Below are 27,382 nucleotides of genomic sequence, written 5' to 3' on the forward strand. Positions count from 1 at the left end.
TTCTGGCTTTAAACTAACCGGCCTAAACTCCTTTCTTTCTGTCACCTTCCATTCCCGAATGGTGACATTACATATGTTACCTTCAAAGCCATCCAGAATCTGTAGAAATTTGGAAAATCACAACAAATGCAGCAGTTTGTATCTTTGTAGCCACCTCTTTTAGTAACTAAGCATTTAAGCAATTAAGTCAAGGGGATTTCTTCATCCTAATCTCTACACACCCAACTAATTCTTTACAAATATTAATTACATTATGTTCTGTACTTTTATTCAATTCTTGGCTTCACACTATCTTTGGTACTCTATGTGCCTAGCTTACTATTTACATATTACAAGGTCGCTTTTGACATCAAAGGACCCATGGTCACATTCCTCCATTTCATGTAACTGAAGATCTATCAAACTTTTTCTATCGTGTTTAGTGGTATTGGAGATGAGTACAAATGAATGCATGACTACCAGAGGTGGTGGAGAAGAGAGGGTTTTAGTTTCCTGGGGCGTTAGGCTAGTTTTGAAGATTGTGGGACCTGTACAGGCCAAGTGCAATGTATCTCAACAGGGTCAAGACCAACATCTTCATGGGTAGGTTTGTTGGTGAGATAGGGCTCAATCTAGTGACCATGGCAAAGGGGGCTCAAACTTAGATTCAGAAGAGACAGTTTCAGAACTGGAAAAGGAAAGGTGAAATTTAGTAAGAGAGTTTGAAAGGAATTAAAAATAAACATTAGAGAACAGAAAGAAATGGTCTGACTGTGGGGTACATTTCAATGCAAGGAATATAGCTTAGTTGAAAGCATTAATGGGCTTGTGGAAATATGACATTACAATTATTTCTAAAATACAGTTTAAAGAGAAGCAGAGCTGGAAATATAAGATACATTGTTATAGGGTTGGAGACGGGCACACAAATAGGTTGTTAGGGGTTAGGGGTGATTGGTAATATATTTTAAAGAAACAACCACACCTCTGAATACAGCTACTACATTGGAAGGATCGACAAATGAGGCTATATAGTTAAACCAAAGAAAATAGAAGGAAATCACAATGTTGATGCTCTACTAAAAAACCTCCAATCTATTATGGGGAGAAGGTTTTTTGCCACCTACGCTATTAGTGACCCTCGAACAACTATTCCAAACAAAACTGCCACTTTTTATTACTAATACCATCCTTGATTCATCCTGAAACCATCACCCATACATTTGTCCCCATACTTTCAAAATATAGTCATGGCAACACACACAAAACGCAGGAGGAACTCAGCAGGCCAGGCAGCATCTATAGAAAAAAGTACAGTTCGAAGTTTTGGGCCGACTGTACTTTTTTCCATCAATGCTGCCTGGCCTGCTGAGTTCCTCCAGCTTTTTGTGTGTGTTGCTCAGATTTCCAGCATCTGCAGATTTTATCTTGTTTGTGAAATATATAGTCTTGTCTGTTTCATGCTGAACTGCATCCTGGTTGTGTATAGTGATAGAGATAATAAGACCATAAGACTAAGAGCAGAATTAGGCTATTTGGCCCATTGAGTCTGCTCCGCCATTCAGTCATGGCTGATCCTTTTTCCCCCACTTCAGCCCCACTCCCTGGCCTTCTCCCCATAACCTTTGATGTCGTGGCCAATCAAGAACCTATCAATCTCCGCCTTAAATACACCCAATGACCTGGCCTCCACAGCTGCCTGCGGTAATAAATTCCACAAATTCACCGCCCCCGACTAAAAAAAAAATTCCCCACATCCCTGTTTTAAATGAATGTCCCTTTATTCTGACGCTGTTTCCTCTTGTCCTAAGACTCCTCCACCTTGGGAAACATCTTCTCCACATCTACTCTGTCTAGGCCTTTCAACATTCAAAAGGTTTCAATGAGATCCTCTCTCATCCTTCTAAATTCCAGCAAATACAGACCCAGAGCCATCAAACAGTCATCATATGATAACACTTCCATTCCCAGAATTATCCTTGTGAATCTCCTCTGAACCCTTTCCAATGCCATCACATCTTTTCTTAGATGAGGAGCCCAAAACTGTTCACAATACTCAAGGTGACGCCTCACCAGTGCCTTATAAAGCCTCAGCATTACATCCCCGTTCTTGTATTCTAGACCTCTTGAAATGAATGCATTTGCCTTCCTCACCACCAACTCAATCTGCAAGTTAACCTTATTCTGCACAAGGAATCCCAAGTCCTTCTGCATCTCAGATTTTTGGATTTTCTCCCTGTTTAGAAGATAGTCCACACATTTATTTCTACTACCAAAGTGCTTGACTATGCATTTTCCAACATTGTATTTCATTTGCCACTTTCTTGCCCACTCTCCTAATCTGTCTAAGTCCTTCTGCAGCTACCTCTTTCCACAACACTACCTGCCGCTCCACCAACCTTTGTATCATCTGAAAACTTGGCAACAAAGCTGTCTATTCAATTATCTAAATACATTTATATACAGTATAAAAAGAAGCAGTCCCAACATCGACCCTGCAGAATACCACTAGTAACTGGCAGATAACCAGAAAAGGATGCTTTTATTCCCACTCCCTGCCTCCTACCAATCAGTCAATATTCTAACCTGTTAGTAACTTCCCTGTAATACCATGGGCTCTTAACTTGGTAAACAGCCTCATGTGTGGTCCCTTGTCAAAGGCCTTCTGGTAGTCTAAGTATACAACACCCACTGCATCTCCTTTATCTATCCTACTGTAGTTTCTTCAAAGAATTCCAACAGGTTTGTCAGGCAAGATTTTCCCTTAAGGAAACATGCTGACTTTGTCCTAAGTTGTCTGGTGCCCTGTTTCCTGATCAGTTAGGGCATCAGAGGATATGTCGAAAAGGCAGGTGGATGGGTTTGAGTGGGATCCGGGATCAGCCAAGACGTAATGGAAGAGCAGACTCGATAGGCTAAATTGCCCAATTCTGCTCCTATGTCTTTTGGTCACCAAGTACTCAATAATCTCATACTTAACAATTGACTCCAGCATCTTCTCAACCACTGAGGTCAGGCTAATGTCACTGCATGTCTACCTGGACTCAACGTGTTCCACAAGTAACCAACTGAAGTTAACTTTTTAGGTAGCATTTAGCTAGTGGCTCCCTAATTTTAGAAAATCATCCTTCTCCTCTTTTCTGGTATTAGAGTGGTTCTGTAAATCCACTTATTAATATCAACCAGTTTGCCAGAAACTTGGATCATGTCCCAGCCTTTCTATATTCTAATAGGAACAGATGTTGTTGCCTAATTGTGTATTAGCACTGAAAAAATATACAGTATTCATTTCAGTTAGTTTTTCCTACAACCTACAACACAGCTTTCCATATGTTTCTTGATTTCCACAATGGCAGTCTTGTTCTGAAGGAGTTGAGCAATCTATTTCCTCATTGCTTCCTATGCTCACTCACTATTACAAGTAGGGGGAATACAGAAGCAAATTGTCATAAATTGTCACTTGACTCTTTTGACTTACACCTGCATTCATGCTCCAGCACCCCCCACACTTTATTATGCCTCTAAGATATTTCTTCTATTCTATTTGCTCTGATGCCTCAAATAGCTCCAAAACTCCCACCCTAATACCCATCCCATCATCTGCTCATGCAATCAAACCCAGTGAGAGGAATCACAAGGGTCCTGCAAATGAGATTGCATCATGTAACGTGATCTCTGGTCCAGACATAAAATGTCCCAGTACTCTCTTGATATAGCGCTGAGAGGCAATACAATCCTCAAACTGGCAAATCACTCCAGACGCTTAGCACCCTCTGGGAAAATATTCATTATTTCATTTCCTGTACCTTTCTGTGTAGAAGCATGAGTTTCCATTAGCATTCCCCCAAAGGCTCAAAATGGAACTTGAATCTACATCATTCCCTTTGCCTTCCTAGCTACAGTGAAGGTTTGAGGAACAGAGGGAGGAGGAAAATAGTGTGGATGGATACATTTGCTAGGGCTATCATTGTAAAACAGATGAAATGGAGCATTTAAAATATTTGTATGTAATGAGCTGAAGGACTTTTCTGTCTTATCTTTAAAATGATTTGTTTATTGCCGGGTTTCTGAGTTCAGTCAATGCCCAGAAAAAAAAATCTATGCTTTAGCTCCTTAATTGTTAATTACAGTATCAAGTGAAAGCTGAAGATATTAAATTGAACAAAAATTGCTGTATTTGCCTTGCCCTTTGGTTTTAATAGTTTCAAAATCACTCTGTAGAAGTACGGGAAAAAAATAGTCAGCTTGTTTTTCTCATGAAGTGACTGTTCACCACCTTCAATAGCAGAATGTCTACCTGGTCATGCAAAATACCATGTGTTCTGGCATTAGCCAGAATTGACATCATCTAAATAGGAGACTGAATGTTTGTATTTCGTGAGTGATTCCCATTTTCAAAGTCTTCAAGTCAGCTGCTTTATATTAAATACAATTCCTGCTGTTCACAATGTTCTGCTTTGCACTTGGAATTTGACAAGGGAAGGTTCTAACTTAATTAAATTCCTTTGTGCTTTTCTGGCAGAGCCAAGGTATCACTGTTTGATTTTCACTTAAATTTCTCAAAGCACCTGCCTTCTTTGGCTGTTGTGTTGGAGTTGATGAGATTCAATCATCCTGAAACAAGTTCTGTGTAAATATATACAAGTGTTGTCATTTAATGATATGTAAAAGAATCAATAAATTACAGAAATCTTGAAAAATGAGATACAACTGAATTTACTATCTAACTGGTCACTGTAGCATATACTCTCAAATTTTGTGAACTGAAGGATGCAAATAGAGAGAAAAAGTCATCCTCTTTGATTAGCTTTGTAAGGGGTTATTAATTTAGAATTATCACTTAACTAGATGGCACAGGTGTAACGAGATAGATTCTTCCCCTCCACCATCTGAATGGATAATGAACACTACTTCAATACTTCTGTTTTCCTTCATGCTCTCTCTTTGCTCTACTTATTTAATTTAGTGTTAATATATATTTCTTATTGTAATTTATAGGTCTTTATTATGTATTGTATTGTACTGCTGCTGCAAAACAACAAATTTCATGGCATATGCCAGTGATATTAAACCCGATTCTGAATGAATCTTTGGATTTTTCTACCCCAGGTTGTCATGGTGGTGATTTCATTGAATATATAATGAAAACAAGAGATTCTCAAGGGAATGAAGGGACTCGGAGAGATAGTGGGAAAATTGCACTGAGGCCTAGATTGAATTAACTGAAACATTATTGAATAGCTAAAGCGGATTTGACGGGCTTCCCCACCCCACCCTCACCAATTCGGTTTCTTTTGTCCAGATGTTCACCTGTAAACCTACAGCACAATCTTAATGGCATGAACATTGACTTCTCTAACTTCCGCTAATGCCCCACCTCACCCTCGTACCCCATCTGTTATTTATTTTTATACACACATTCTTTCTCTCACTCTCCTTTTTCTCCCTCTGTCCCTCTGAATATACCTCTTGCCCATCCTCTGGGTCCCCCCCCCCATCTTTCTCCCCGGGCCTCCCGTCCCATGATCCTCTCATATCCCCTTTGCCAATCACCTGTCCAGCTCTTGGCTCCATCCCTCCCCCTCCTGTCTTCTCCTATCATTTTGGATCTCCCCCTCCCCTCCAACTTTCAAATCTCTTACTAGCTCTTCCTTCAGTTAGTCCTGACGAAGGGTCTCGGCCTGAAACGTCAACTGTACCTCTTCCTAGAGATGCTGCCTGGCCTGCTGCGTTCACCAGCAACTTTAATGTGTGTTGCACAATCTTATTAGTGCCTTTCTAAAAAGAATAAGGTTATTACAAAGTTCAGAATGACAAGCAATGTACTTCAGATAGTTAGCTGGCTTGGAATGGATATCAGTGGAAAGCCATTCTTAATCATCAATAATTTGTATAAAAGATAACAAGCTATTCACCAATTTTGATTTAAAGACAGAAAATGCTTTAACCACAACATTCACTCTTATCTTTTCAATTATAATGAAGAGTCAGCTGCAGTGGCATTATTGCTGATCTGCCAAAAGCTCCTCTTCTCTGGCACCCTCCTATTTCTCAATAAATGTTACCCCTTGGCAATAGTACCTGAAAACACAGCTCAACCTTCTACGTGTGTGCAGACACCTAATTCTTTCACCACTCATAAATACTTGACTATCTGCCTGTCATCCAGTATTGAATGAGAGAAACATCTTCTGTTTGTAGTCAACGTGGGTCTGCACTATTATGTGCTTGCTCCCTTATCACTGGCCCCATCACCATAGAAAATGTGGACTGAATCTTTGCAATCTTGATCCATAACGAGCAATGATCCATAAAAATGAGGCCCAGCGCTAAGCTTAATAATTTCCAACCTACATAACGTAATCCAACTCCACCCTCCCTTAGTTACTTCTCAACTATTCCAATGCACTCTAGGTTATCCTAGATTCTTCTCTCATAATCTGATTTACAGCAGGGCCTGTCCATTCAGAATCTCTCTGCATGCTGATTTCACATTTGCTTCGTTATGAAACAGCTCAGTTTTAAAATTCTCAATTATGTTTTCAGATCTCCCCGTGTTTTCACCCCCTATGAACTCAGTAATCTCCGTTCCTATAACTTTCCAAGAACCCTCTGCACCTCCAATTCTCTGATAGACTCTTAGTGGCTCCACCATTGGTAGTCATTCTTTCAATTGCCTGAGCCATTGTCTCTGGAAGACCTTTGTTAAACCTTTTTCTGTCTCTACTTACATTATTCTTCAGACATGCCTTGAACCTGCCCCTCTGATCAAACACTAAATCATCTGTTTGATGATTTTTTTATGTTGTTTATTGACAACGTTTATTTAATGATGTCATTGAGAACCATCTGAAATGTTGAATAGATGAGTTCAGAAACTACATTTTGTCATTCCACCTATGAATGATTGAAAAATTAATTCAGATGTATTTTACTATTTGAAATTGTCAGCACACTGTGAACTTCTCATTAATACCATCAGTTCTTATTAACTCCAACTTCTGATGGCATGTGATGATTCCCACCTTAATCATAAGCATTGTTTTTAACTGTAAAACACCAGCCTTATTCTGCTATCTGATATTCTGCAGTACTATACAAAAGTCTCAGGCACATATATATAGCTCAAATGCTACAACATTTGAACAGTACTGTATTTGTCTACTTGGGGTGGAGAGCAAGTTTGTAAATCTGGTGGGAGCAAAGGATTCTGGGAATGGCAAGAGTGGAGTGTCACAGGAGTGGTGTGGGACAGGTGGCAGAGGAGTGCCGGGGCAGGAAGGGGTGGCACAGGTACAGACATATCCAGCCCTGACCAGGCAAGGTCATTTGATTCCAAACAATTGATTTATTGATCATTACAGAATGTCTCTCTGGGGCTTCCTGCTCCCTCCCCCTTTTCCCAACTGTGATTCCCCTCTCCCTGCCCCCTTCCCATTCTCAGTTCACAATAGAGGCCCATATCAGAACCAGTTTTATCATCACTCACATATGTCATGAAATTTGTTTCTGTTTTTCACAGCAGCAGTAGAGTGTAATTCATAAAGTTACTACTGTATTGTGCAAAAGTCTTAGGCACTGTACATTCATGTTTCCTGAAAAAGTGAGCATGACATTTTGTGAGGCTTTAAAGTATATGGGATATTATGTGTGTGTCTATTGAGGGAAGGAGCAATTGTTGGTGGAAGTCTGGGGATGGAGAGTGAATTTATTATAAGTGATCTTCCTTACAAATTGTATATCCAAATAACCCATTAGGAAAATCTCAGAGTAATATATTGCAATGGATCGCACAATATCGATTGAGATTGAGAGCCGAGAGGTAATGTTACAGCTTTATAGGACTCTGGTCAGACCCCACTTGGAGTACTTTGCTCAGTTCTGGTTACCTCACTACGGGAATGATGTGGAAACTATAGAAAGGGTGCAGAGGAGATTTACAAGGATGTTGCCTGGATTGGGGAGCATGCCCTAGGAGAATAGGTTGAATGAACTTGGCATTTTCTCTTTGGAGTGACCGAGGATGGGAGGTGACCTGATAGAAGTGTATAAAATGATGAGAGGCAGTGATCGTGTGGATAGTCAGAGGCTTTTTCCCAGGGCTGAAATGGCTAACATGAGAGGGCACAGTTTTAAGGTGCTTGGAAGTAGGTACAGAGGAGATGTTCGGGGCAAGTTTTTCAGAGAGTGGTGAGTGTGTGGAATGGGCTGCCAGCGACGGTGGTGGAGGCGGATATGACAGGGTCTTTTAAGTGACTCCTGGATAGGTACATGGAGCTTAGAAAAAGAGGGCTATGGGTAACCCTTGGTAATTTCTAAAGTAAGTACATGCTTGGCACGGCATTGTGTGCCAAAGGGCCTGTATTGTGCTGTAGGTTTTCTATATTTCTAATATGCAAATATTCATGGCAATTCCCCACTCTAACCACTGGCTTCATCTCAGATTACATTTGCGTCTTGCCAGCAATGTTTCTAGCCTTGGCTCAATTGTTTGTCACTCTCAATTCTGGGCTAGAAGTAACTTAACTGTACTCACACTCCAGGGACCTGAGTACACAATCTAAGCTGACAATCCAGTGCCTTTCTCAGATAAAACATTAAACTCAGATGGATTTATGGCACATGAGAAAAACAGCTGGTAAGACCTAACTAACACCCCCCTCAACTACATTAAGAAAGCAAATAACAAACTGCTTGAAATCTATAACAATTAAATATTAAAATTCTGGGCAAATATAGTCCTATATATATTTTCATTGTCACCAATATGGTTGATCTGGGCATTATTACAATGGTGAGACGTAGAAGATTGTTAATGTTTCCTGAAGATTTACAATGAAATGAGGAAACATTCATGAATTCCAAGATACAATCACACTCCTCGGATTCAGAATAGGTCAATCAAGATGGGAGTGAGAATCTGACTACAAGTGAGGCAGATTTGGGGTCATGCAGGTAGCATTCGGGGAGCCCCTAAGCCTTCGCTCATCCATACAGTGGTGCAAGGAAGTTTGCGAACCCTGTAGAAATTTCTCCAATTCTCATTAAATATGACCTAAAATATGTTCAGATCTTCACGCAAGTCCTAAAACTAGATAAACGAGAACCCAATTAAATAAAAAACACAAAAAACAGCATACTTACTCATATATTTATTGGGGGAAATGATCTAATTTTACATGTATTTGTTGGAAAAACTATGTGAACCTTTGCTTTCAGTAACTGGTGTGACCCCCATGTACAGCAATAACTTCAACCAAGCATTTCTGGTAACGTGATTAGCCCTGCACACCAGCTTGGAAGTACTTTAAACTATTCCTCCTTATAAAACTGCTTCAACTCTGGGATGTTGGTGGGCTTCCTTGCATAAGCTGCTGGCTTCAGGTCCTTCCTCAACATTTCTACAGGATTAAGGTCAGGACTTTGACTCGGCCTTTCCAAAACATGAATTTTCTTCCTTTTAAGCCATTCTGTGTTGATCTATTCTTGTTTTTTGGATCATTTTCTTGTTGCATTATCCATCTTTTGTTAAGCTTCAGGTGATGAGTTGTTACCCTGACATTCTCCTGTAACATGTCTTGATACAATTTTGAATTCATTGTTCCCTCAACAATTGCAGCTGCCCAGGCCCTGAGGCAGCAAAGCAGCTCCAAACCATGATACTCCCTCCCCTATGCTTCAGAGTTGGAATGAGGTTTTGCTGTTGGTGTGCAGTGCCCTTTTTCCTCCAAACATGGCAACGTGCATTTCTGCCAAAATGTTCAACTTTTGTCTCATCTGTCCACAGAACATTGTCCCAGAGGCGTTGTAGAACATCCAGGTGGTCCTTTGCAAACTTGAGATATACAGCAATGTTTTTTTGGAGAGCAGTGGTTTCCTCCATGGTCTGCTTCCAAGAACATCATTCTCCTTCAGTGTTTTTCTTATTGTGGAGACATGAACAGAGACTTTATCAAGTTCTAGAGATTTCTGCGGGTCTTTTGTTGTTACCCTTCGGTTCTTTTTCACCTCCTTCAGTACTGCACATTGTGCTCTTGGCATGGTCTTCGCAGGATGCTCACTCCTAGGGAAAGTAGCAACAGTAGAGTGTTCCTTCCATTTGTAGACAATTTCTCTTACTGTGGATTGATGAACTCTCAGGTCTTTAGAAATGCTTTTGTAGACTTTTCCAGCCTAATGTATCTCTACAATTCTTCCTCTAGGGTCCTCTGAAAGTTGTTTTGATCAAGGCATAATGCACATAAACAGATCTTTCTTGAGAAGAGCAGGCTCTGTCAGTAACCTGACTTTGTGTGACTTTTTTAAGGTCAGGGCACCTCTATGACCCACACCTCCAATCTCATCTCATTGATTGGAACACCTGACTTCAAATAGCTTTTGTAGAAAGCATTACCCCAGAGGTTCACATACCTTTTCCAACAAATACATGTAATATTGGATCATTTTTCTCAATAAATAAATGCATAAGTCTAATATTTTTGTGTTATTTATTTAATTGGGTTCTTTATATGTAGTTTTAGGACTTACATAAAGATCTGATCATACTTTAGGACATACTTATGCAGAATTACAGAAAATTCTACAGGGTTTACTAATTTTCTAGCACCCCTGTATATCTGAGGTAGATGAGAGGAAGGAGTGTTACACCGTGGTAGAATTGCCATTCAAGGTTGGGAAGTGAAAAGCATGGTAATAGTGATGGAGTTTGTATCATTAGGAAGATTGATACTATTTTTGGTATGTGAATGTATCAGAAAAGTTTTGTTGCCCACCCAGTGGCTGGGCCAAGACTGGATAGGAACTTGCAATAAGAAGTTAAGGATCCAGTTGTGTTTCATATGAGACCCAGCCATACCAATAGACAAAGAAGGAGGTTTTCCTGGAGAATTATCAGGAGCTATGTACCAAATTAATTAGAAAAATTGCAAAATAAGTAACCTCTGGATTACTACCTCAGCAGCATGTAATTTAGAATATGGTTAATAGATTGGAGAGTTGAACACATGGCTCAAAAGCTGGTGGTGTGAAAATAGGTTTCACTTCACCGGGCACAGGTACTAGTTCTGAAGAAAGAGGGAATTACTCCATTGTGAGAGGTTTGATTCGAATTGAGAGGGAACATTGCTCCCACCATCCCAATTTTCGTTTAGCAGAGCTTAAATTAAATTAAAAAACACTCCTTTAGCTCGGGTTAAATTAAAAAACACTCCCTCTTGATGACTGGCAAGAATCTGGTCTTATGGTGAGTTGTCATATTCAGCATAGATGTGGCGTGCTCCACAGTGGTAGTCACTTCAGCCATTTTCCATTTCATCTGGGAATCCAAGATGGAGTGTGTCCAATAGACCACAATGCACCAGGGTAGGAGTGGATGGATAAGCATAATAAACGTTGCCATGATGGCCATCTTTGTGTGTTGCTTATCAAGCTGAGCATGGTAAGTGATTTGCAAATGTACTAAGGACTAAGGGTCTGGACTAATTGCCAAACTCCATTCAAATAAACCTTGCTGCATCATGTGTACTTTATGAAGAAGTTATTTTGAGAAAACACCTTTGATCACAAGTCCATTAGCCACTGCTCAGCATAAAACATCTTGCAGACTTTGCAGAAGGACATACAGACTGCCAGAATCATTTGGCGGAGTGCCTCAATGCCAGAACTCACCAACAAGCACCAAGGCCTTACTCTGTTGGTAGCGAGAGCAGCCCTCCACATTACATCCTTCCTAAATGGCCAGCATCTAATCCACAGCACATGCTGTGCTTCTGATTCTTATGACGAGAAAGAGCCAACCAACCAGCTCTCTGTGGACTGTGTATTTGCAAAGAAATCCTTGGAAATAATGCAAGGGTCTAGTCTCAGTTCACCCTGAGCACTGTGTAACAGAGGACATTCTCATTCATGGGTCGTTTTCAGGTTCGAACAGCAACACAAACATCAAGCGCTGCTCAAAGATCACTAACTCGGTGGAAGACACCATTTTTCCATACACAAACACCAGAGATTCTGCAGCAGTTGCTGGAAATCCAGAGCAAGATCCAGTTCCTCCAGCAGCTTGTGTGTATTGGTCTCTCAGAGCAGCCTGATTCCTGGCTGAAGGAGCATGTGCTAAGGGACACACTGGAACTTGGTGCACCCAGTGAAAAGATTTATGGGGAATGATTGTAGTCTGAGGACTTGCTTTCACTGGATACTAAAGAGCTAAGCCTTTTGTATAAACCTCTCAAAACACCTGAAGTTCATATCACTCAAAGAGGCTAGGAGTGGCAACGCTGCCTGTAAAATCTAAAATGGAGAAACCTAATAACACTATAAGTATATAGTCTGAATGACATCATAATTATGAAGAAAGCCAGGCATTGATTTTCTACTTCTTATATATACTTTTTATGAATAAAAATTATTTTTACCGTAAGAAAATAGACAGAAAACATGGGTTGGTGTTGCTGACAGGATCCCAAAAGAGGTAATATAAGTCATGGTATAATCAGAAGTTGCAGAGGCATGTGATGAGGGTAAAGTACATTATTATGGGAAACTCAATTTTATTTATAGACTGGGTAAACCAAATTAACAGTAACAACATGGGGGAAAAATCATGTAATTTGAAGCCAGAATTATTCATCACTATCTCCCTAATCATAGATTAAATGGAGCACAACATAATAGGGTATATTTTGACTTATGTGAGAGCAATGTTTCTGGTGTCAGCTAATGATGTGAGGCACAGTACATTCAAGGACAATAGAAAAAGTTCACAAGGACAGAATGCATAAACTGAGCTCATAATTCTCAAGTTAAGGTAAAGTAATTAAAGTGGTTAAAATGACTGTAAGAATGAGTAGAAAAACTGAAAGGGTTGACTATTTTCTAAATGGAGAGAAAATATGAAACTCTAAGGCACAAAGGGGCTTGGGAGTCCTTGTGCAGGATTCCCTAAAGGTTAATTTGCAGTTTGAGTCTGTGGTGAGGAAGGCAAATGTGATGTTAACATTCATTTCAAGAGGACTAGAATGTACTGTAAAAGCAAGAGTGTAATGTTGAGACTTTATAAAACACTGGTGAGGCCTCACTTAGAGTGTTGTGAACAGGTTTGGGCCGCTTGTCTTAGAAAGGATGTGCTGAAACCAAAGAGGGTTCAATGAAGGCTCACAAAAATGATTCCAGGATTGAATGGCTTGTCATGTGAAGAAGGTGACAAGCCTTTCTCTGGGCCTATATTCACTAGAATTCAGAAGAATGAGGGGTTATCTCATTGAAACCTATTGAATAGTGAAAGGCCTTGATAGAGTGGACGTGGAAAGTATGTTTCCACTGGGGGAACTTGTTTTGAAATGGTAAGCTCAGTTAATGTGGTTTGACACCTGTCAGGTACAATGATGATGGGACAGAATAACACATGACATGAGGGAGCAGGGAAGCGAGAATGAGAAATAAAGACACTTTCAGAGCATGAAGTGTCGAGTCATGATATATGCACTATCTAATTAAGCACCAAGATATGCTGCAAATACATAACAGTGACAACGAGGGTATAGGCTTCGAAAGTAAGTTTATCGTTAGTTATGAGAATGGGGAAATCCGGGATTCAACACTTCTGATGTTTTTTAGAGCCAGCACACCAGTTCCGAGATGGACATGGTGGCTCAACTCATTTGAATTTTATGCTGACAGTAATGGACTGATAGTGGACAATTACGCAATTGATTATACAAAACAACAAAGGAGAGCACTACTTTTGCAGCTTGCAGGACCAGGTTTGCAGGATATGTTCTCAACACTACCAGACACGGGACAAATCACAGACTCTGCAGCAGCGGTGGATGCTCTGAATGCTTACTTCGTTCCCCAGATCAACACTACGTTTGCCCGGCAGCATTTTCATCGGCTTGCCCCAAAACAAGGTGAGATAGTTCAACAGTTCTCTACTCGCCTTCAGCAGGCCGCAGAAGTCTGTAATTTTCTAATTGACACAGACAACTAAATCAGGGATGCCATAGTGGGAACATGTAACTCAGTTTATATGCAGAGAAAGCTACTGGAGAATATGCAGGGTCAAACACTTGCCCGCACACTGGAAGTAGCAGCACAATATGAAAAGATAGAGGAACAATTGTCAGCCATGTCACCCCAAGGGACTCAGCCGGAGACTGTGTGCCATGTTTCACACCACGAGGACACAACACATGGTAAATAGACAGGAGTGAAGATAGTCTACTAATACAAATGAAAGGAAATGCTACAGATGTGGAAACGCAGATCACCTGGGTAGAGACCCAAAGTGCCCAGCTTATGGACAGACGTGCAGAAAATGCAGTGGAATAGACCACTTAGCAAAACTATGCCGGACAAAAGGATTTAGGACACAAGAAGTGAACAATGCTGAGGATGGACAGAAGGAATTTGCATTCCTTGTTAATGAGACAGAGTCATCTGGTAAAAGTACTTTTTGTGTAAGGGGTGTAAATCTGTGCCATGTTAGTAGATTCAGGAGCCAGAAGTAATATGTTGGGTGAAAATGTGTGGGGGAAAAGCTTGTCAGACAAGATAAAGTACCATTCATATACTCCTAAGCAGAAGAGAAAGCTGTCCCATGTTCATCTAGCACATCACTGGAGGTTAAGGGGGTGTTTGAATGCAAACTACGTATTTGAAACAGAACAGACTAGGCAGACCTTATTGTGATAAAAGGCAATGTTGAATCACTCCTAGGTAGAGAAACAGCTACAAAACCGGGTGAAGAAAATGTCAATAGTAACAGACATTAAAAAGTCACTTAAGCTGCAGTACCAAAAGTGTTTGAAGGGGCAGGAAAGCTGAACAACAAGCAAATCAGTCTGTACATTGATCCAAAGGCAAAGCCTGTGGCCCAGTCACTCAAACACATACCTTACAACTTCAGGGAGGCTGTTGAGAAAAAAAAGAACAGCTAATGAAAATGGACATTATAGAGAAAGTTTTGGTAAAATTACTACCGGGTTAATCACAGGAATCGGGCCTTCAACCCGCTAGTAATTTTACCAAAACCCAACAAGGACATCAGAATGTGCCTAGATGTGAGAACGGCAAATGAAGTAATTGTGAGAGATATCCCATTCCAACTGTGGATGAGATACTACAGGGTATGAATGGAGCTGTGGTGTTTGGCAAACTAGACTTGAAATGGGGCTATCACCAGCTAGAACTAACTCCAGAATCTAGAGAGGTAACCACATTTACTGTGCATAATGGGGTGTATAGGTACGAGGGACTGATGTTTGGTGTGTCGTCAGCCAGTGAGCAGTACCAGCATGAGATAGCAAATGCTTTAGCTGGAATTGAAGGAGTTGAGATCATTGCAGACCCACTGTCAAGGTCACTGGGAGAGACCGCTCAAGAAGAGAGAGACAAGCATGATTCAGAGGAATAGGCCAGGTTCATTACTGTGTGTGGTACACCTAAAGCCCTGACAACATGAGAAGAGGAGAGAGCATCAACCACAGATCCAGAGCTGCAGGGAGATGAAATCATGCGTGACTTTATTGGTAGAGTAGATTCCATGAATTGAAGGGGCCAGTGCTACTGTGGTCTCATGCTCCTTTTCAGAAGGGTATTCTATTTGTCTGAAAACTGCCCAGTCCAATGCTTCAAAACCCCCTTCAGGAATAAAGCTTTTTAAAATAAATAGCATGATGTAAGTGGTTGATTCAAAGCAGATGTGATCTCTTTTGTGAAACGCAGCCTGTTAGCAAGCTGACACCAGTGACATTGCTTTCATACAGTGAGTCAGAATATGCTCTATTACGTTGTGCTCTACTTAAACCATCATCAAGGTTGCTAAAGTTATTGGACTAACAATCTGCAGGGCCGGATTAAATCCGCTGGCCGAGATCAAAGTAAATTTATTACATGTCACCATATACAACCCCGAGATTAATTTTCTTGTGGACATTCGCTGTAAATAAAAAGAAGTAAGAACAATAATAATAAAATTCCTGCCACTCTCTGTAAGGAGTTTGTACATTGTCCCCATGACTGCATGGGTTTCCTCCAGCTACTCTGGTTTCTTCCCACAGTCCAAAGACATACCACTTGGCAGGTTAATAGGTCATCGTAAATTGTCCCATGTTTAGGTTAGGGTTAAATCATGGGCTGCTGGGTGGCGTGGCTTGAAGGGTCAAAGGGCCTATTCTGTGCTGTATCTCAATAAATATATAAGCAATAAATACTGAGAACATGAGATGAAGAGTCCTTGAAAGTGAATGCATAGGTTGTGGGAACAGTTCAATGTTAGGATGAATAAAGTTGAGTGAAGTTATCCCCTCTAGTTCAAAAGCCAGATGATTGAGGGGTAATAACTGTTCCTGAACCTGGAGGTGTGGGCCCTGAGGCTCCTGTACCTTCTCCTTGATGGCAGCAAATTTTAAAAATACTTAGTATTACTATTGAGTACAATACAGCCAAATTGCCAGATCCTTATACAAAGTTATTTGGCTCCACAGTTCCTTTCAAGTGAGAAAGTTTGTTATCGCATATGTGACTCCAAATCCACCAACATGGTTTACTCTTAACTGTCCTCTAAAATGGCCTTGCAACCTACTCAGTTCAAGAAAGGAAAGAGCAGTAACTGCTGGTCTTACCAATGATGCCTTGTTCATGAAAGATGAAGAGGTTTTTTTTTAACAAGCTGCTGTATGAAAGATGCTATGTGATGGAACATTACAGTTGATTAAGGATCAATATTTTTGTTAGTTGCAAAAAATCTTAGAATGCTTTAAAAGATGCCATAAGAATGCAAGGCCTTCTAATATCGAGATACCTTCACTAGGTTGTGTAATAGTGAAAAAAAAGATATGAACCAAATACAATTAATCAAAACCACAGAGGATGAATAACAAATGTGTCAAACAATGAATTTATGGCAATATCCAGTTACTGTGGCTTTGTATTTTCTTTTTGACGTATCCTTTAAACTCTCTGGCAGTTGCTCAGCATCCTCAAAGAAAGCAAACTCTTAGGCAATTGAGTGCTGTATAAAATGTCCTACTTTTTTTTCTAATTATAGTATACAGTAGGTATCCAATTCAAGCATTATAATACTGGCAACTGCACAGCTTTCTTGTTTAATGTCAAAAGTAACTCCACCGATGACTCACAGGTACGCTTGACCTGATTTCTCCAGTCCTGCGGAAGGGTTTCAGCCTGAAACGTTGACTGTACTGTACTTTTTTCCATAAATGCTGCCTGGCCTGCTGGGTTCCTCCAGCATTTTCTGTGTGTTGCCCTTCATAACGATGTGTCTATCTAAAACCCTGAAACTCCACCAGGCCGCCTTATTCCACTACCGTCCCTGACTCTGATCACTCTGTGTAAAAAATTACCACTTATGTCAACTTTAAACGGCCCTCATTCTCCAAGCTTAGAAATAAATGCTCTCATTTGACATTTCTACCCTGAGGAAAAGGTTCTGATTGTCTACCTTATCCACGCCTCCCGTAATTGAAAGAAAAAAACTTTATCTGGTCTCCACTTAGCCTCTGCTGCTTTAGGAAGTACAAACCATGTTTGTCCAACCTTTGCTTATAGCTTCGGCACCAGGCAGCATACTGGTAAACCTCTTAAACACCCTCTCCAAAGCCTCTATTCCTTTCCTATAATGGGGCAACCAGAATGGCACTGAATACACCAAGTGCTGTCTGCCTCAAGTTTTACACAACATGGCTTTGTTACTCTTATATTCAACACCTTTACCAGTGAAGGCAACCATATCTTATACCTTCTTTATCCAGCTGAACCACTTTCAGTAAACTATTGTCCTGGACCCAAAGATCCCTCTGCACCTCAATGCTATTAAGGAGTCTGTCACTAACTGTATACTTTCTCCTCCCAAAGTGCAACATCTCACACTTGCCCAAATTAAACTCCACCTGCAAGTTCCCTGTCTATATCTGTAACTGAAGTATATCCTACTGTGTTCTTTCATAGTCTTTCCACAACTTCACCAATCTTGGTGTTGTCCACAATCCTGCTAATCCACCCATTCTTCCAAGTGAGGCAACACTTCACTTGTGAGTCTGTTGGGGTCATCTATTGTATCCGGTGATCCCGGTGCGGCCCCCTCTACATCAGTGAGACCCAACGCATATTGGGGAACCACTTCGTCGAGCACCTCCGCTCCAACCGCCACAACAGACAGGATCTCCTGGTTGCGACCCACTTCAACTCTGCTTCACATTCCCATTCAGATATGTCCATACATGGCTTCTTGTACTGCCATGATGAGGCCAAACTCAGGTTGGAGGAGCAACACCTCATATACCATCTAGGTAGTCTCCAGCCCCTTGGCATGAACATTGAATTCTCCAACTTCCGGTAATTCCCTCCCCCTCCCTTCCCCCATCCCAGTTTCACTCTGCCTGCTCCTCCAGCTATCTATCAACTCCCTCATGGTTCCGCCTCCTTCTACTACCCATTGTGCTTCCCCCTCTTCCTTCTTTACCTTTCCTGCCTATCCCCTCCCTGCTTCCCCACCTCCACCCCTACCCCTTGATCTTTCCCATTACTAGTTTCTCACCTCAAACCTACCAGCCTTCTCCTTCCCACCCTCCCCCCACCTCTTCAGTCCTGATGAAGGGTCTCGGCCCGAAACATTGACTGTTCATTTCCACGGATGCTGCCTGACCTGCTGAGTTCCTCCAGCATGTTTTGCGTGAATCCACCCATCTACATTTTCATTCAAATCACAAACAAAGATCCCAGAACCAATCCCTGTGGAACTCCCAAACTTTGTCTTCTATGCGTAAGCCAGTTCAAACTCCAAACAACAATTCACCCTGCATCTCATGCACCTTTATTTTCTGAGTCAACCTACCATGCCTTAATATAGTCTATGTAGATAACATCCACTGCTTTACTCTCATCGAACTCCTTTCTCACCTCCTCAAAAAAATCCATCAACTTTTGTAAGGCATGGCTTGCTCCTCAAAACCTTGTTAACTTTCGCTAAACAGGCAAGGCATTTCCAAATGTGCATAAATCCTATCCTTCAGTACCTTTTCCTTCCACTGATGTGAGGTTCACTAGTTTATAATCATCTGGATTATCTCCACTTCCTTCCTTGAACAAAAGCACACAATTTTTTCAACTCCTTAGTTATCCACTTTTTCGTAAGACAAGTATATGATACCTTGGAATTCTCCTTCATCCTGCGCACCAATGCCTTGCTAATCACTTGCTTCACCAGTTTCCTGCTGCCTTTATATTCCACAAGGGTCCAATCTGATTAAAGTTCTCTAAACTTTACACTCACTTCCTGTTTCTCCTTGACTAGAATCTCTCAGGCCATTGTTGTCCTTAGAAATATAGAGGGCTATGTGCTGGAGAAATTCTAGGCAGTTTCCAGAGTAGGTACATGGTCAGCACAACATTGTGGGCCGAAGGGCCTGTAATGCGCTGTAGATTTCTATGTTCTATGTTCCTTACTGTTCGCCAGAAAATGCTGGTGCTGAACGATCAGCTAGTTTTTAAACAACTACTATATATCAAACATGATATATAGTAGTTGAATGATAGCAGCTGCAGACAATCAACGCCCTTTAGCTCCTGTCTTATACTGTTATAGTTTCCCTCCTCAAATTTAGTAACTTAATGCTTAGGTGACTGCTTGAGATTCTGGCTTGCTTCCCATCCAAGTTTTGGTATAGAAGTTGCCTGTGCATGATTTATTTTAACATGAAGTAGAAGTTGTATACCAGCTGCCTTTCAAAGTTCAAAGTAAATTTTATTATCAATGTCACCTTATAGACCCCTAAGATTCGCTCTCCTGCAGGCATACTCAGCAAATCTATCAATTATCAATTAACTATAACAGGGTCAATGAAAGTTCAATCAATGTGCAGAGGACAACAAACTGTGCAAATGTAAATATAAATAAATAGCAAAAAATAATGAGAACATGAGATAATAAGATAAAGAGCCCGTAAAGTGAGATCACTGGTTGTAGGAACATCTCAATGATGGGGCAAGTGACTGTAGTTATTCCCTTTTATTCAAGAGCCTGATAGTTAATGGGTAGCCACTGTTCTTGAACACCATTGTGCAGGTCCTAAGGCTCTTGCATCTTCTCTCAGCTGGCAGCAGTGAGAAGGTGATGGGGATCTCTGATGTTGATGGATGTTGCTTTCCTGCAATAGTATTTCATATAGATTCAGCTTGGTTTTGAGGCCTTGGGCCAGAAGATGACTGTGGAAATCAGACTGTGTGGCATGGATGTACCCCTCAACATACTCTAGATTAGGTTTTTACAGTGTAGTCTTTAACATAATGCGGAAAACAGGACAGTTATTAATGCACAGCAGATTCTTACTAGCCATAATGTTATAATGATTAGAGGTGTTTATTGCTGTTATTTGTCAAGTGATTAATAATGGATAGGTCCCTAGGAGACTAGCTTTTCGTTTTGGAAGTGTGCACAGGATTCTTGGCATCCGCCTGAAAATTTTTTATCTCTCCTGAAACAGTAAGTTCTCTAAGATCGCAGCTCCCTCTCAGAAATGCATTCGTGTAGGCTTAAGAGTACAGGCTCAAACCCTAAAATAGTTTTGAATCAAGCTTGCTGCAAAGAGAAGGCATTTCTTTGACTTATCAGTATCTATCACATGTGCATTCAGATCTCAGAATTAGTTTCTATCTGAGAAATAAATAGCAAAAGATAACTGGATGAAAGCTATTTTCCAGAGATCTTATCTAAAAATGACCGCTTGTCAATTGATTGCTGAAGAATAGGGAACACTTAGAAGATAGGTTTCAGTTCATCAGTGGCTGGCATAACAATGGGCAAAGCAATGTTTAAATGTATCATTCAGAGGCTGGTACATAATTGGGTAGAGGAGATTTGTAGGTAATGATGCAATGGAACAAATGATTGAAACATGGGTCCAGTAAGCGAGGAGAGGCTAAGTACACTGTTGTGCATCAGAAAAGCCCTGGCTATATGGCATAAAGTTCAAAGTAAATCTACGATCAGAGTACATATATGTCACCACATCGTTGTTCCTCTCCACGGCCTGCGGCACATCGAGTGGCAACCTTGCCATTTCTTTACCAATTGTCTGTTTTTTACCAGGCTGAGTTGCTAGCTCAGCTCTCAACCCAGCATGAATGGAAAGCGCGCGTGCACGGAGCTGGCCAGGTTCAAAACTGGGAACACTCGCCTCGAAGTCCGTTGCAGATGCCACTACACCACCGGCCAGCTAATATCACCACGCACAACCCTGAGATTCATTTTCCTGTGGGCATACTCAGCAAATCTACAGAATAGTAACTATTACAGAATCAATGAAGGATTGAGTGCAAGAAGACAACAAACTGTGAAATAGCAAGATAAAGTGTCTTAAAATGAGATTATTGGTTGCAGGAACATCTAAGTGGATGAGCAAGTGAATGTAGTTATTCCACTTTGTGATTTAAGGAGATTGGGGTCAGAGGGAGCAAACACCAAAGCTTGCTTTACTGCAAGAGGATCTGAAGAACAAGATCTCAAACTTCATTGCAGCTGACCATTTGAGCTTGTCCTTTTTAACTGCTTCCAATTCAGGCATCAAGTCTCTAATTAAGGTCTGCTTTGTACTGAATAGCCCTTACTGTTGACCTTAGTATATATGTAAGCACATGCCCAAAAGAATCAGAATGAATTTCTAGATTAATACGCAGTGTCTGATGGTGTGTAGAATTTGGATTTAATTCATTCTCAGAGTGTGTGAAACATTATGCTTTGCAAAAGAATGTCTACTTCAACTCTCAAGAGTTCCATGAAATCCAAGTTCAAAATTCTGATTTGGCACTTTGTACTTAATTGCCTCAATCTGCACTTTGCTTTTATATATAAAAAGATTGTGCAAACTTTTCCAGAGAGTGATGTCACAGCCTGAACAAACATGGCTGGGAATCAACCTGTGACTTCATTCATCAAGTAGCCCATTGAGAACTCAGGCAGCTTATCTGTTTGGGTTATACTGTGATTACATTGTTCATAAGGAATCCATTGTTAGTTTGCCCATGTAAACATTCGCTGTCAGGTTGAAAACTAACCCCCCCCCCACCCCCCATCATTTCATTCTGGGATCCTCCTCTTTCCTTTCCAGCCCTGATGAAGTCTCGGTCTGAGATGTCAACTGTTTACTTTCATAGATGCTGCCTGACCTGCTGAGTTTCCCTAGCATTTTGTGTATGTTGCTCTGGAAATTTCTTAGCCAGGTAGGTAAGAAAGATGATAAAACCCAAGCAGTTATAAAAATAACATGATCAAATTTGACCCTCAATCAAAATAATTATATGAGCACTCCAGCAGCAACTCAGCACTGTTCTGTTTAGAACTGAGCTGTACAACACACTTGGCTTGAAATTTACTGATCTCGATGAGAGGCAGTGCTAGTTCAGCCCTTTTCTCACTGTTACCATCAGGCAGGAGATACGGAAGCCTGAAGGCACACGCTCAGCGACTCAGGAACAGCTTCTTCCCCTCAGCCATCCGATTCCTAAATGGACATTAAAGCTTTGGACACCACCTCACTTTTTTAATATACAGTATTTCTGTTTTTGCACATTTTAAAAAAAATTTATTCAATATACGTAATTGATTTACTTGTTTATTTATTATGTTTTACTTTATTATTTTTTTTCTCTCTCTCTCTGCTAGATTATGTATTGCATTGAACTGCTGCTGCTAAGTTAACAAATTTCACGTGACATGCTGGTGATAATAAACCTGATTCTGATTCTGGTCAAGATGGTCTGAGATGTATTAGTGTCACACATTCAATATATTAAAATATGTAAAAATATATCACAGTAACATCGTGGAGCAAAATACGATGTAACTAAATTGACATTTTTGATCACTTTTCTCCCCTGGCATCAATTAGAAAGTTGAACATGAATGTTCTGTTAAGGCATTGAGGCTGCCATTTGCTTCTGTGGGTAATCCATATGTGTGCTGGATCTTTGGACCAGCAGATAGTTTCATTCCATTTCAGGAACGCAGTTAGCTGTGATAATCTCTGTAATCAGGTACTACACTGAAACTCATTGGCTCCATTCAAACATAACAGAATGACCAGCTACAAACACATCAGCTGTGACCTTATCAAATGGTAGAGACTTGAGGGGCCAAAAGCATACTCCTGATCCTAATTCATATATTTACACACAGTAATACTCTGGGATTTGGTAAAAATGCTGAAACTGATTTCTGATTGTTGGTAACCCGAAGTGTGATGATGCAGCCTGAAATGTTTCTCACTCCACAGATGCTTCCTGCTCTGAGTGACCCTAGCATTTTGTTTTCTTTTCAAATTTTTAGCATCTGTGGTTCTGTTCTTTTCAATTGCCTTTCAAAATCAGCTTCTGTTTTTCTTAAAATATTCTTGCTGTTTCTATCAAGAAATCTGTTGTGTTTTTTGAGCTGTTGCTCTGCTTGCCAACATTACATTCCAGAAATAATGTGTAGGTGGTTTTTGCTCCCTCGTTCCCATATCTCTCCAGCTCTGTATCTTTCTTAACCCTCTCATTATCTTCCTCTTTCACTCCTTTTTCTCAATTCCCCTTTATCTTTTTATCCTTATCAACTCCGCTTTCCCCATTTCTAGTCTCTCACACTCTTTCCGAATTCTTCACTACCCGCCCTCACATAACTTATCCTTTCTCTCCTTTTCTGTTTCTCACTCACCTTCTTTCTATCCTGCCCCTCACCTCTTCCCTTTGTTTTTAATTTAGATTTACTAAACCCAGCCATCCAAGCTACAATGATTGAATCCTAGACTGGTTTAAATACTAGGACTGTTTTTGTCCCAGCGTGCGCTGAAGTGTCCTGTAAGAGGTGAATGGCCGGTGTGCCAGGTTACTAGATTCAACCTCGAACCATACCTTCCTGTGCTGGTCCACCTCTGTCAAAAGGCTGAAGTGTTCATGAGTAATGATGGCTTCTCACACTCATGCTACTCTCAGTTCCCTCCTCCTTTCTCTCCCAATCCCCTGACCTTTAGCTCTCTTATCTCTTCATTTTCCTGTTCCCACTCTCTCTTGATTGTTCTCTGCCCCATTTGTTCTCTTTCCCCTCCCTCCCTCACTCTGCCCCCTCCATTCTGTTTCCTTCTCTGTATTCTTCCCTTATATGCTGATTTTAGGGTTTTTTGTGCACAAATGAGGAAAATATAAGTGGTTCATGAAGGCAGGTGGTTACATTTAATTCTTTACACTTGAATTTACAGTAGCCACATAAGAATAATAACCAGAATGACCAAAGACCAATTAATCACACTCAGGTGATGTTAACCGAGGGAGAAATATTAGATTAGATTAGATTAGATTATGCGGACACGCAGTCCTCTTTTATTGTCATTTAGTAATGCATGCATTAAGAAATGATACAATTTGTTCCTCCAGTGTGATATCACAGAAACACAAGACAAACCAAGACTAAAAAAACTGACAAAAACCACATAATTATAACATATAGTTACAACAGTGCAAAGCAATACCGTAATTTGATAGAACAGACCATGGACACGATAAAAAGTGTCAAAGTCTCTCAAAAGTCCCATCATCTCATGCAGATGGTTGAAGGGAGAAACGCTTCCTGCCGTGAGCTTCCAGTGCTGCAAATTTACCAATGCAGCACCCTGGAAGCACCTGACCACAGTCCGACTCCACGTCTATCCGAAAACTTCAAGCCTCCGACCAGCTCTCCAACACCGAGCACCGAGCACCATCTCTGCCGAGCGCTTCAACCCTGGCTCCTGCAACAGGCAATAGGCAAAGCCGAGGATTTGGGGCCTTCCCCTCCGGAGATTCTGGATCTCACAGTAGCAGTGGCAGTGAAGCAGGCATTTCAGTAGTTTCTCCAAATGTTCCTCTGTGCTTCTCACGTCTGTCTCCATCAAATCAGGATTGTGCACGGTCTCCTAGTTAACAAATATGATATCATTTCGGAGCGGCCACGCGAGCTGCTTCACGCCGCTATCTTCTCCTCCCCCGAGGAGAATATTAGGTAGAGGCAAACTGCCTTTGTTCAAAGCAATACAAGTTCTTTCAAATCTACCAGAGAGGACAGGCAAGATACAAGTTAAGCATCTTGCTTGAGAAACTTCATTGACTCGTGCACTGACTACACTCCCTCAGTACTGCAGTCAGTGCACAAACCTAGATTTTACTTCCAAGACCCACAACTTTCTTTGCCTATGTTGCAACTGCTGCTACATCATGTAATAATCATGGAATTCATTAACTGTAAAGGTGCTGGTTGTATTTGCAATTAAAGTTTGCAAATAATTGGAGCAATTCGGGTATTTTCATTGGAATAGAAATTAAAAATAATGTTAAGTGTTATTTCATGGTTAAGTACCAATGGTTACCATGGAAGCAAAATAGTCCATGCTTGAAAGCAAGTCTCAGGAACTCTTCTCAAACATGACTAGCCAGGAACATTTTGACAATTTACACTAAATATAGTGCAAATATAAACAAGTAGAGTTGTTCAAGTGCTGAATTTACATCTTCCTGCATGATCATGACAGCAACCAGTAAAATTCAAAGTAAAATTTATTATCAGAGTACATACATGTCACCACACACAGCCCTTTTACTGTGGGCATACTTAGCAAACCTATAGAACAGTAACTGTAAACAGGATCTGTAAACTGTAAACATCATATGGTAGCAAATATTATTGAGATGCTATCACTAACAGAACATCAAACATGTCGAAATGTGAAGAAAGTCCATGGGCTCCAATTTCAGAGTTGTTGACTGCATCACTGGACATTTCCAAGTTTCTGAAAAAATATCAATTAAACTGAAATTGAAGAAACATTCTCTTCTGAATCCAACTCAATGAGATCTTAATATATCATTACATAGACTTAAAGAGAATATTCTTTTCATCAGAGACTGGATACACAATGTTTCACACAATATTCCTGCATTATTATTTATTGCAGTTTGACATCAGTACATCAGAAATAGAATCAGGATCAAATTTATTATTATCGGCAGGTGACGTGAAATTTGTTAACTTAGCAGCAGCAATACATAATCTAGCAGAGAGAGAAAAATAAACAAGTAAATCAATTATGTATATTGAATAGATTATTTAAAAATGTGCAAAAACAGAAATACTGTATATTTAAAAAAGTGAGGTTGTGTCCAAAGCTTCAATGTCCATTTAGGAATTGGATGGCAGAGGGGAAGAAGCTGTTCCTGAATCACTGAGTGTGTGCCTTCAGGCTTCTGTACCTCCTACCTGATGGTAGCAGTGAGCAAAGGACATGCCCTGGGTGCTGGGGGTCCTTAATAATGGACGCTGCCTTTCTGAGACATTGCTCCCTAAAGGTGTCCTGAGTACTTTGTAGGCTAGTGCCCAAGATGGAACTGACTAGATTTTCAACCTTCTGTAGCTTCTTTTAGTCTCATTTAGTTCTCTAACTGAATTAAACCTGAGTTGTATCAGCGTATTATCAGTATTTTATTGACTTTTGACCATACGCCCAGCCCCTGTGAAGCCTTCCTTCTTCCCACTGTGAACCATTTGCTTGCTGTTTCTGCATTTTTGATATGGTCTTTTCACATCTGCAATGACTTTAAAATGCTTGCCAGCTACTTCCACTCCAAAACTGCATTCAGCTCTGTGTGGTCCGATCTTTGTCCTATAAACCTTGCTCACGTCAGAGCTGCTTAGTTTCATATGCATACAAAATACCTGGCCCCTCTGCCTGCCGCTAATGTACGAAACTCTACATCTTAATTATCTCCCCTAAATAGCTCACCCCATCCTTCTCTGTTCCCAACTTTTCCACTCTCTATAGTTAGTAGCATTCCCCACTCTTTTTTATTCTATCAGAGGCTATTTCTTTCAACAACTGCAACTGCCCTCTTTAATTATTCATCTAGAACCATTTTGTCTTCCTCCTCCTCCTCTGTCAATAACAATTCCCCTAAAAGCCCATCTGTTTGACTTGGTCCTAATCCCTTCACTGTGTGGTTTAGTGGGTAGAAGTTCTCTTTCTGTACCCAAGACTCTGGATTCCAGTTCTATTCCAAAGAAATAAACAGAAAAAAATCAGTCTGGGATGACTTGCTTATCAGTCCTATGCTTATAATCCAACAGGCTTCAGGACTCAATAAATGAAGGATCTTGACACCATCCATTGGATGTGGTTAAGTGTTAGAATCAGTCTAAGATAACACAGTATTATTTAAAAGAGCAATGGAGTTTTCTGCACTGTCCTAGACAACATCTGTCTCTTAACCAATGTTATTTAACCAGATAATCTGATCATTAATAGATCACCCTGAATGATAACAGCACAATTTACTGATCATTTATAATACTTATAAGCTTTTCACTCAATATTTAATTTATTTGAGT

The 27,382-nt window shown here is 40.5% G+C and overlaps 1 protein-coding gene across 3 annotated transcripts in view; it reads left to right on the forward strand.

The window, feature by feature from the left end:
* Nucleotides 1-27,382, forward strand: part of cacna1g (calcium channel, voltage-dependent, T type, alpha 1G subunit) — a 363,171-nt gene that overhangs the window by 27,839 nt on the left and 307,950 nt on the right. The window lies entirely within an intron of this gene.

Source organism: Mobula hypostoma, chromosome 22 (genome assembly GCF_963921235.1).
Source record: "Mobula hypostoma chromosome 22, sMobHyp1.1, whole genome shotgun sequence".
Classification (NCBI taxonomy): Eukaryota; Metazoa; Chordata; class Chondrichthyes; order Myliobatiformes; family Myliobatidae; genus Mobula; species Mobula hypostoma.